Source organism: Rhyacophila brunnea, unplaced genomic scaffold (assembly GCF_057557595.1).
Source record: "Rhyacophila brunnea isolate RB1 unplaced genomic scaffold, BYU_Rbru_1.0 scaffold_21, whole genome shotgun sequence".
Classification (NCBI taxonomy): domain Eukaryota; kingdom Metazoa; phylum Arthropoda; class Insecta; order Trichoptera; family Rhyacophilidae; genus Rhyacophila; species Rhyacophila brunnea.
In genome coordinates, this window is record NW_028232871.1 from 31,860,960 (window position 1) to 31,873,808 (window position 12,849).

A 12,849-nucleotide genomic window follows, 5' to 3' on the forward strand; every position below is an offset into this window, starting at 1 on the left:
TAATTAACGAAACTACCTATATCCAGTGTAAAATATTTTTCATTATAAAAAACCATTGTACTTAAATATTTTCATTAATTTAAAAAAAATAATTGATTAATATTTATATTATAAAAAATCGTTCATAAAAATCATTGGAAAATATTTTTCATTCATAAAAATATTCATTAAACAATATTTCCATTCATTAAAACTCAATGATAATATTTTTCATTCGTAAAAATATTCATTATCAATATCTGCATTCATTAAAACGTATTGTAAATATTTTTCATTCATAAAAGAAAATTCATTAAAAAAAAACCACAGAAAAAACTTTTTCATTCACTATATTTGCATTCTTAAAATTCATTGTAATATTTTTCATTCATAAAAAAATTCATTAATTAATATTTCGATTCAAAAACTCTTTGAAAATATTTTTCATTTATTAGAATTTTCATTAATTCTATTTTCATTCATAAAATATCATTGATAATATTTTTCATTCGTAAAAATAATCATTGCTTAAAATTCATTCATTAAAACTCATTGATATATATTTTTCATTCCGAAAAATAATCCTTGAAAAAAAAATCATTCATTAAAATTCATTCGATAAATAATTGCTAATACTAAAACTCTTAAAAATCATCTCATTCTTAAATGAGTGGATTCTGAGAAATGTTGTTTTTTAAAGATAAAATTAATAATATTATGTATGTTATGACTGTACAAAAATTTGTATGTAAAATGGGAGACAGACTTTATCTGTTATAGAAAGGAAGTAAGTAATATCGATATAAGTCTTAAAAATCGAAAAAACTGCAGAATGCGTCTCAGACATATTATTGTCAAGAGCCTTTCCTTTTAAAATTCTCTTTGTCTAAAAGACAGTGGATGTGACAGGTCGCAATAATACGTAGGTGAACACCCTTAGTTATACTTGTAGGCTAGGTGTTTATTGCTAGATTCAAAGTGTGGAGTGTCTGAGTATCATGAATGTAAAAGTGCAATATTCTGTGGTTAAAATGACGAGATTCTATAAGTAGTAGATGAGGTGGGGTAAAAGTGGAAATCAGTGGGACCTTACTAGACACCATAACACAGAGCCCAGAGCCCAGACCTCTAAATGATCGGAGTGCAGCTTCCATTCATGAAATCCACAAGAAAATTGTTCCATATTATGAAAAAATAATGTGATCATCTGAGGTAGGCATATAACAAAAAAAGTCTAACACACTTATTTTTCTAATTTTTTTTGAAAATTATCGGCGGCACTATCCATAAAATTTTCTATTACGATCGCTGATGTAAAAAAAATACGTACGACTGGCAAAGTTTACTGTGCACTATTTATATCGGATCTTAACGGCCTACCTCGACTCTTCCCCACTGGCATGAATAAATTATTATAAAGCTTATTAAGTATATTTGCGTCGTAAAAAACACAGGGTTTAATCAGAGGTAATAAATATTATAACCAACTTTTTAATTACCTACTTCAAATATAAAAGCACCTCTAACATCGCAGTTATTAGGTAACATTTGAAATGGCAAGAACTGAACATGTTAAGAAAAAATCCAATTTGAAACACTTAATGTGTATTTTTATGTACTTCACTGCATTCGATATAAATGTAATAATTCTTTATTTAATTTCCTTAGTAAAATAAATTCCATAAAATTTATGAGTAAGGGTCGAAAGATCACACGCACCACTAACGACCTGTAAAATACGTCATCTGGTTTTGATCATTGACGGTTCGTAAGAGGGTGGACTTTTTACATTTATTTGTTGCTAGGATGATGCGTACTTGGATTTCTAAGCTAGGCATCAACTAAAATACTGGAATCCTGGGATTTCAGAGTTAGTTTAATGTTTTTTTAACTACGTATTTTTGTGAAACATACATACATGTCCTGTGCGTGCTATGTATTGACTATCTAATTAAAACCCTTTAAAATGTAAATTGTCAATAAATTTGTTTTTACATGCCCAACATGAAAACACTATATATATCTACCTACCTACTAGAAAAAATCTTTGCAAAAATACGCCCGACAGGACTTGAATCCGTATCCACTGGATTTGTGCCAATGTGCTTTACCAATTAAAACCACGGGCATCCTATCTAATTACGGTAAAATTAATTTGTAGTTTTTTCATATTGAAATGTTTATTAAATCGCGTTAATTTTAGCCATCGGTTCTTGTATTTTAAATCAAGGTATCAATTAATTTTGTTTTTTGGTAAGTAAGTATATGTAGGTATCTGAGGTGTTTTCAAATTATGTATGTTCAATATAAAGAATGTTACATTCTCAAATCTTGTAAATTACTCGTTGCATAAAGATTTTTTTAAAGTTTAGATCGAAATCTTTGTGTTCTGTCGCTAAATGCCCCTAGTAGGTAGAGCATTCACCTTAATATCAAATTGACCACTGGGTTATAGTAATCAAGCTGTTGATCATGAACAAAAAAAAGCTTTTAATTCAAATTCAATTCCATTTATAAATTATAAATTTAAGACGTTCACAACATGACATTTAAAAAAAAAACAAAGAAATGGTATTAAAATAGCTAAGCGTCCATTATGGAGTTTAGACTTTTTTTTATGTTCATCTATGTCGGTCACTCGTGGCTGAGGATCGTGGCCAGCCTGAAATTCAGTTATCTTCTTTGCGACCAAGACTCTCCACTCCTCGCGGTCCTCTGTTTCTCTCAGGGCAGAGTGGAGACTGTAATCCTCTTCACTTGGTCACTCCAGCATGCCGACGCTCTTTCTACACCTTGCCTGCCCTGGAGGCTACCCAAAACCACCAATCTCTCAAGGTTATCTGGTCCGCACCAAATAATACGTCAAAAAAACTGCAGAATGCTTCCCAGATATAATTAAGCGTGTCTGGAAAATTTTACGTATGCAGTTCGCCGTATCATAATTCACCGTGAGATGTTTTATCGGAAACAGATGGCTGTGTAGTATTGAAATCAAAATCTTGTCTAAATAAAACACTTATACGTGATAAAAACCACGGAAAGCAAGGGAAAGACAGAAGAAAATAGGTAGGTAAGTAAATTAGAAATACCTACAATCATATTGTGTATATTTACTTAGTGTTCTCAATAATTCAAAAGTAGGTTAACAAGTGGATGCTCGTAAGTATCAATTCGTATCTATATATCAAGTATTTTATAATAATAATATATCACAAGCAACATCGAATTACTGGTCATATTGAATCTAATAAAATTGGAACATCAGATACTGTATAAAAAACAAGCGTCATTTTATCTTAATGCTATACGGCCATCTGACAGATGGAATCTGTTTCTGCTACAACAGTTGAAGGTGGACTGTGATACAGCGAACTGCATAAATGTACGATGTATATGTGACTATTGCCGATAACCGATAGATGATTTACTGCTTCGTTTGTTCTTGCAAGGTGAGACAATAAATTGATGTCTTTGAAATGTTGTGTTGAAGAAATTATATAAGACTGCCTATAAAATATAAAAAGACGATTATTTATTCACGAGTCTGCACTGTAAACAGTGCTCACGTGTTTCAAAAGCATGCACCACACTGAACTAAACACAGTTTCCGAAATTATTTGTCAACATTAACCATCCTAACCCTGCTTATTTATCATAGCGCCCCTGTATTTTTTTTTACTTCTTCGCTCAAAATGAAAGCACGAAAAGCGTCTCCAAAGATGTTTTCATTGTAAACACGACTCAAAGCTCGTATATCAAAGAAATCTCAATGATACTACAAACTACGCCGAGCTTTGCGATTGATATTTTGCGCCTAAAAAAATATTGTGTAGATAACTTGTCTTTTTTTTTTAAAGTAAGTAAGTACGGGATTATTTTTAGCCAATTTATATGGTAGATTTCCAAACTGGGGGGCGCCCCTCCCCGGGGAGGCGCGAAACATTTAACACAATAATATAGCCACAGGTTTGCGGTTTGCAAAGTTTGTAAAACGGCAGCTAGTTATAAACTACATAAAAAAACAGTCATTTAAAAGTTAGGTTGTTTGCAAACCTGTATAAAGAATATGGAGAATAATTTTATTATACCTCATTTCTATACTATTGTGCATGGCCCCCATAAGAGGGGGACTCACAGGGCTTCAGTCTGGGAGCCCGGCGTTGCGGATCGACCAGTTAAGTCAGATAAACACACACCACAAATTCGTTCTATTATTTTTTTTAAGTCGCCTGCGGCGCTGTTTGGGTTGCAGAATATTAACATTTTATAATATATGTGTCTGTGATACAATTTGATGTGATTGTGTGGTGTGTGTGATTGATAATAATTCACATGTAGAATTTTATTTAATAATTATTTGTAGTGTATTTCCTGACTAATATAAATTGCTATATAGAAACAAAAACCTTTGTTCAATTTTGGTTGAATTGAACAGAAGAGCAATGTAATACTTTATCAAGAAAACCAATGCAAGTAGGTACTGCTACCATTCGTAACATCATATTTATGCGAAACGGAATTTTCTGCATTAAATGCAATGAAATCCATATATCGAGCCCCAGTGGCGCACCCAGGATTTATTATTGGGGGGGGGCAAGGAGGAGAATGTAAATTAGTCCCACAGGCTCTTTTTTTTCTTCATATAAATATTTTTACATATTTTCACAATACGCGGCGATATATTTGTACAGTTTCTCCTAGTTTTTATTAAATTGGAGGCATAGTGGCGGTAACCGTTGAGCGTGTCATCAGCGACTGGCGGATTGGAAGTGAACAGCGACCATGCTGGGCATGTGTACCTAGTATGCTAAAAGATTACTTAAATAATATTGGCTGTGCTACCCGCTTGGTATAGAGCAGTGTTTCCCAAAGTGTGGTACGCGTACCCCCTGGGGTACGGGAAGAGTTTGGTGGGGGTATGCACTGCACCGGGTTATGGCTACGCCTGGTGCAACAAATATACATGCTAGAAGGTTTATCGCATGCGGAAGAAGAGCAATTTTATGGATACCTGACTTACAATTTAATTTTTATTAATAAATAAGATCATTATTACGTATGATATTCAGTTTTATTCAGTGTACCTACCTATAATTTAATTAGGACTTAAAACTTTAACTAAAGTTTATTAAGTAAATTAGCAGTGTACCTACTTACTACCTACGTATATAATTTAAGTTTAAGAAATTTGGTTCTCAAAAGAAATCTCAATCGTTGTACTGTTGATATTTGGCTCTATTGACTAATGAGTTTGCCGACCACTTGGCTAGGGTATTTGACGGGCCCCCTATCCACCGCTTAGATTAAAGGCAGTGTGAAATACTACATTAACGTTTTTCAAATTGTGTTTTAGTTCAAATTGAGGGTACTTATACAGTGAATTATTGGCGATTTTCAATACATCTACTTTAATAATGGAGCTGTCGAGTATCGACACATAATAATCAGAAAATATATTGGACAATTATATAAATTACATTGTTGATAGTCACGAAGTATAATAGCGCCGCAGGCGACTTTTTTTTACTGTTAAAGCTAATTTATGATGTGTGTTTATCTCACTTATCTGGTCAACCCGACACGCCAGGCCCCCCACAGCCTGGGCCCCCAGGTTAGAGCCCTGTCAACCCGTCCCCAGCCATGACCTATACCACTCCGGAATTCGGGTGGACACCGAGAATTTCATTAGGGAACGGGTTTCTAAAAAAAACCTGACATTAGTGTTTCGAAATTTTTGTGTTAGAAATTAAAATCTAAGAAATTTTACTAAAAAGGGTGCTGGAGAATTACAAATCATTTTTTCCCGTGTTGTTTGTCTAAGCCCAAGGTATAGTTTATTGGCTTTCGATTTCAATGTGTAAAATCATTCTGATGATTTTCATATTTTGGGGGGGGGCCAAGGCCCCCTGCCCCCCCCCCCCCTGGGTGCGCCACTGTCGAGCCCATTTAGTAGAAAAAAAGTACTTTGTATAAAAATGTATTTAATAAAATAAAGGGGGGGGGAGGTGCCAAGATTAGATTGTTTTAAAGAGGAGGCGTAGTAACGTAAAGTTTGGAAACCACTGCGGTAGATCCATTACAAAACGGATTTGCTTTCATAACAAACTAATATTTAACTACAGGATGTGAACAAAATAACGTACGTTCATTCGTTTTGGAGTACACTTTACTAGCTTGTTGGTAAGTAAATACCTACCTACCAGTAGCGAAAGGTGGAGGTAGACTGTTAAGATCCGCTATAAATAGTGCACATTAAACTTTGTTAGCCATACGAGTACGTATTTGTTTTTATTGAACGAAGACTACAATTTACACTTTACAGACAGTATTGGTTAGTTTAAAAAAAAATCAATTAAGCCCTGCCTAAACCAAACCATAATAGTTTTGGTATGTTTTGGGCGATACGAGAAAATTCTGCACAATTTTTCATTCATATTTATTTGTTTTCGTTGGATTAAGAATAGGTACCCACATATTATGTTGTTGGTATTTTTTTTAAATTCATTAAGTCCTGCCTAACCAAACTATAATAGATAAACAATATTATTATATCTATAAAATATCCAAAGTTATGTATGATTTAATGGGAATGGGACGACTGGCCTCCGGACAATTGGACGCCGCACTGTCGTAGACACGTATACAGAACGTAGACGAGGTATTTTAATCAGTTTCTATATACTACTCAGTAGTTTGAATTCATTTTACTCTTTACATAATGTATTCTTTATCGCGGATTGAGAATTACCATGCCTAAGGCTTTATATAAAATAAAAAACTCTTTTTACGTTGGAACTTAAACATATGCACGATTAAATCATTATTTACTATCCAATCATAATATAATAATTAAAATATAAATAAAAATATTAAATATTATTTTAAAGTACCTATATTATGTAGCTAACGTCTATTTATTTTAGAATTGCGTGGCGTCCAGTTGTCCGGTGCCAAATCGTCCTAGACCCGATTTAATTGCATAATTTTAGATATTTTATAGATAGGCGAGTATTTTTGACTATTATCTATTATAGCTTCGTTTTCGCAGGGTTTAATTTAATTTAAAAAACTAACCAACAACATTTATGTAAATTGTAGTCTTATTTCAATGAAAACAAATACGTATGACTGACAAAGTTTAGTGTGCACTATTTATGACGGATCCTAACAGCCTACATCTGCCCTTCGCCACTTGCTATCTACCAATTAGCAATAAAAATTTTAAACAGTAATATTCGGTTAAATATCTAGGGTGAGAATTATTTCTCAATATCTATTATTCTATGCTTACACTATAGATACATCATTCTATGCTATTTTTTTTCAATTGGGCTCAGTATTTTTTCTCTGTGCAACGAACATTATTTTATTCGTATTCAACTACATAAAAAGTTCACAGGACATAAAACATTAGCAGTAGGTACCTCAATTCCCTTCCCAATTAAAAAACAAATCCAAATTTTCAAGACAAAAAAAAATATCTCAATAATTTTAGTTAATTTCGCCGTCACAAAATCCGCTTTGGAAATTTTTTTTCCGGTCTTTACTTCTTCTTCTTGGACACTACGTCAATAAATATAAATAATTTTATCTTCTTTATATTCATATTTACTAATAAAAAGATAATGCCAAAGACAATATTCACAAGGCAATATAATGTAATTTATAAAAAAGGGTTGTTTTAAAATGTCCAGATACCTACCTAGGTTTTGCGAAATTTCCAATAATGAGATTGTGATTAGGGAATCCAATCCCGGGATCCCGAGCTATTTTCGATACCTATGAATCCCGGGATTGATAAACATAATCCCGGGATTTCGGGATTGATTTTTTTATCAATTTTTATGGAAAATATAACAGAAAAAATACTTTTAATACAAAATAACTACATTAGAAATAAACTGAGTTTGAATGAAGTTTGATGTGTAGGTTGCCGATTCATTTTATTTTTTCACATAGATTATTAAAAATGAGAAAGATTGGTAAAAAAACAATGCTTCGTACTTTTAACAAAGTAATTCCACCATGATATCATACGTTTTACGGCAGTTTCATATTTGGCTGACTAATTAGATTTATGAAGCGGAAAGGCCATAAGTACGCCATGATTATTTGCTTTACTATTTTAAATCTCGCTGATCTATTCATTATGTCTTTACTATCAGAAATAGCAATCTCATATTAAATTCACATTATTATTTATATAACAATATTATTTACTCCATTAAACTTGTGTATTTCCAAGATTTAACGTATACAATATTAACAATAAATGTCTTAAATAGAATAAATTATACTAGATTTATTTTTGACCGATTTTTTCAATGTTATTTGTAAATATAAAAATTTTATATTAACAATGGAAAAAAATCCCAATCCCGGGATTGTCAAATTGTAATCCCGAAATCCCGGGATCAGAATTTTGGCTCGGGATTGGATTCCCTAATTGTGATATTGTTAAGTGTAGTTGAAATGCACAATATGTGCTGGTACAAGTTAACTTAGTCGATATACCTTCCTGATATTCTGGAAAATTTGAATTTTTATGCACCCGTCAATTACATGCGCGATCGCAGCGCAGCCATGACCTATTTTGGGTGAAAACTGTTTCCACATGTCAGTCTCACCAGGCACCAATAGCGAGGGTTGTGAGACAGATCAATGCACTCCCTAGAGATGTAGATATTTTTAGCTATGCAGATATATATATTGTTTTTAAAATTCTATTTTATTGTTCAATTTGTATTTTTCTTGAATTATTGTTGTTTTTTTATTCCTTTTGCTATAAAATTATTTTTCGGTTTATTTTTTTCTCTACTAATTTGTTTTACCTGTACTTTTTATTCTAAATGTCATGTTGTGAACGTCTTGAATTAATAATTTGTTCCTGATATTCTGGAAAATTTGATTTTTTAGCATCCGTCAATTACATGCGCGATCGCAGCGCAGCCATGACCTATTTTGGGTGAAAACTGTTTCCACATGTCAGTCTCACCAGGCACCAATAGCGAGGGTTGTGAGACTGATCAATGCACTCCCTAGAGATGTAGATATTTTTAGCTATACAGATATATATATTGTTTTTAAAATTCTATTTTATTGTTCAATTTGTATTTTTCTTGAATTATTGTTGTTTTTTTATTCCTTTTGCTATAAAATTATTTTTCGGTTTATTTTTTTCTCTACTAATTTGTTTTACCTGTACTTTTTATTCTAAATGTCATGTTGTGAACGTCTTGAATTAATAATTTGTTATGTTTTCAATGTGTTTTTTTTTTTAATGCAGTCGAACTCGGTTATTACGATAACGAACATAGCGAGATCTCGGATGTAATGAGGAAACATTCGTTGACATTTTATGTTTATGATTTTTTCCATACATTTATTCACTTTTATAACGAGGTACTTATCGGATATACCGAGTAAAAAAATCGTCAAAATTTTTCTTACAACTGGTAATGTGTCGATCGTTTAAAAACATTTTCGACCCTACGCAATAAAATCCGACCGTAGACCGATGCCGCCGGGATCGGATTACGTTTATGGCACTAGTTAAGTGTCCAAGTACCTAATTGGTGTTTTCGCCGACAACGTATCCACCAGGGAACTTAGAAATAATGGGAACTGAAATACATAACGGGTAAGGCGATAGCAGGTAACCGACTCGAGTAAGGAAGAAGCCGGGTTAAACTTACACACGTGTCAAGAATACGTTTTACGTCGAATACTTAAAACTGCTCTCGGTTTATGCATTCACGCTCATTTAATGTTGGTGTATTACACACACTATTGCACGTGCATAATGCGTGCTTCTTTTTCGTAGGACACTCACATATTCCAAACCCTGCATCAAGATGCGGCGTATTGAATATAGCCTATCGGTATTCTATTTATTATCTGTTCTGTGGTATCCACGCATATGGTTGAAATGTCGTGTAAAAATCCAAGCTGAAGTCAGTAGGTACCTACCAGCGTTCATTACAATAAACAACTTCTTATGTAGTTTATGAATGCCATGCTTGTTTCGGGGAAAAATTCTAATTATGTATTTTTGTTTGAATTGCGACTTTTTGTGTTATGTGACCGCTCATTTAAAATTACCTATTCTCTGATATAACGAGTAATGCTTATAACGAGCAAATTCAGTCGGTCCCATCTTCCTCATAATAACCAAGTTCGACTGTACTACAATTTATTAATTTGGAAGTTATTTTATTTGGATGAAAAAATATGTTTCTAATAGGCGTTGGTGAATTTTCTTCGAAAATACTTTTGGCCGCCCTTTAAATTTGACCATCCCCGTGCAATTACCATTTCACATGTATGAACGGGTTGGACCTGAACCTAGTGTCAATCAATACCATAGAAAATAATATTTATGCTTGCGAGTGAAGCTTCCTCGAGCTTTCGAGGTATGAATCTAAAACAGTTGACGAATTCATAATTAGGGATCATGTTTCATTCTTCAAAATGACATCAGCCATAAAATTAGTTAACTAATATTACGATACCGGAAAACAATTCCTAAAACGGACCACTACACGGCTCGTCTCAAATATAACAAAAATAAAACTATTTAAGTATAGGTAATTATAACACGTTCATCTTAACATATCACTTGACTCCAAAATCAATTTTAAAAGGTGATAAATATGCTATATCGTATTCAGATAGGTAATTATCCCGGGATGTGTACTGTCACGCAGTGATAACGGGTGGAGGTAGACTGTTTTAATATTCGACATAAAAAGTGCACATTAAACTTTGTCAGTCATACTTATTTCCTTATTTGTTTTCGTTGAACTAATAATACATACTTTATTACAGATGGTGTTGGTTATTTTTTTAAATTCATTAAACCCTGCCTACATCACACCATAATCAATAAAAAAAAATATATTTATAAAATATCTAAGACTATGATATGTCATGGCATAATTTTAGATATTTTAGAGATAAATGAATAATTTTTGAATAATATCTACTAGGGCTAGGATTAGCCAGAGTTCAATTGAATTTTGAAAACTAACAAATACTATATACCTACTTAAACAAACACGATGGCCGCGCGGCTTAAGAGCATACTTCAGTGAAACGGCAAATAATTTTCAACTATAGGTGCGACGAAATTTTGGACTCGCTGGCAATCGGAGAGCGAAAGTCGAGCTGTGAACACGTCAATTTGTTTCGTGATGACGACGCGCGACAGGGGTATTAATTCTTAAATCGTGTAAAGATGACTAAAAAACGCTACCCATTTACTTGAAAAAGAAAACATGTCAATGAATATATTATTATTGTTACTAATAGAACAATAAACAGAACATTAAATGGACGCATGTTGGATTTATATGACAAATTATATTTCGTTCGGCACGCGTCATTTGCACAATCCGCGCATCGCCTAGCTACGATCTTTTTAGAGCCTAAACTTTAGACCATGCCTCAACTGAGGTATAGCCTTAAGCGTTGGCCTATAGCGTTGTGGGTCCCAGGTTCGAATCCTGGGTCTGGCAAGTAGAGTCTGTATTCTATACGCTGGCGTTCACGTCACGTCGTTTGCGGACGGAAAGCATTGTGCCATCGCATTCGACTGTTGCAAGTTTTCAATGGGAGGGAACGAGAGGGAATTCAGTGCTGAATGATGAAGCGGGGGGGAAACCGCACGCCAGCTTATAGAAGCCAGACTCTACACATACAAATTGTTTTTCAATTTGTGTATGAGTCAGTGTATGGACCTAATAGGTTCAACAAGTGACTGGCATCTATTTCTCGTAAAAACAAAATCTGTCAATACAAACCTCCACCCTGTGGAGGCCCATATGATCTTAGGATCGGACATGGTCGGAAAACATTGTAGTCTTAGTTCAATGAAAACAAATATGTTTAACTGACAATGTGCAATGTGCACTATTTATGTCGGATCTTAACAGCCTACCTCCACCATTCGAACAACTGTTGTCACGATTATGTTTTTGCCATTTAGGCCGCGCATGTCCGCGTTCACTATTTTAGAGCGAAATAGAGTAGGTACAACAATTAAACATTGATAATTGAGATTGAGATGAGCGATTTTCAAAATGAATACTACAAATGCGACACTAACACCTCTAGTGTCGTTAAGTAGTACTGCAACCTATATTTTTTTAAATACGTTATACTGGAATGGCAATGTCTTACTTGATTCCAAATGCATCCGATTAGAATCTTTGGACTGTGTTACTAATTATTATAGATAACCTCCTTGTATACGGAATTGCCCGGGTGATATTCGTGTTAATTTGAACCAAGCAATATAACGGAAACGCGTTACCGTTTTAACTAGTTGAATAGCCTATATTGACATGAATCGGAATGGTGGGCACACAGAACAGCTGATAATAAATAGAATTCTGATAGGCAATATTCAATACAAAAAAATTTGATGTGGGGTTTTGAATGTGTGAGTGTCCTACGAAAATGAAACACGCATTATGCACGTGCAATAGTGTGAATTAAATGAGCGCCAATTCATAAACCGAAAGCAGTTGTCAGTATTCGACGTATGGCGTTTTTTTGACACGTGTTTAAGTCTATCCCGGGTTATTCCTTACTCGAGATCGGTTACCCATTAGGTATTTCAGTTCGCATTATTTCTGAGTTCCCTGGCTGGGCCTTATAAAATAGAGATGAGAAATTCCATGACGTTTTACAGTTAATTTAATCATTGGCGATAGTCACTTTGTGTTGAACTTCATATTTGATACTGAGCATATTTTACTGTAAGTGCTATGAAATTATTAATCGTTATTTAATTTTCGTTCCTAATTCGAATGCAATTTACGCGCCATTTATTCGTAAGTTGTGTTCCATTTTTGAACAGAAGTACGC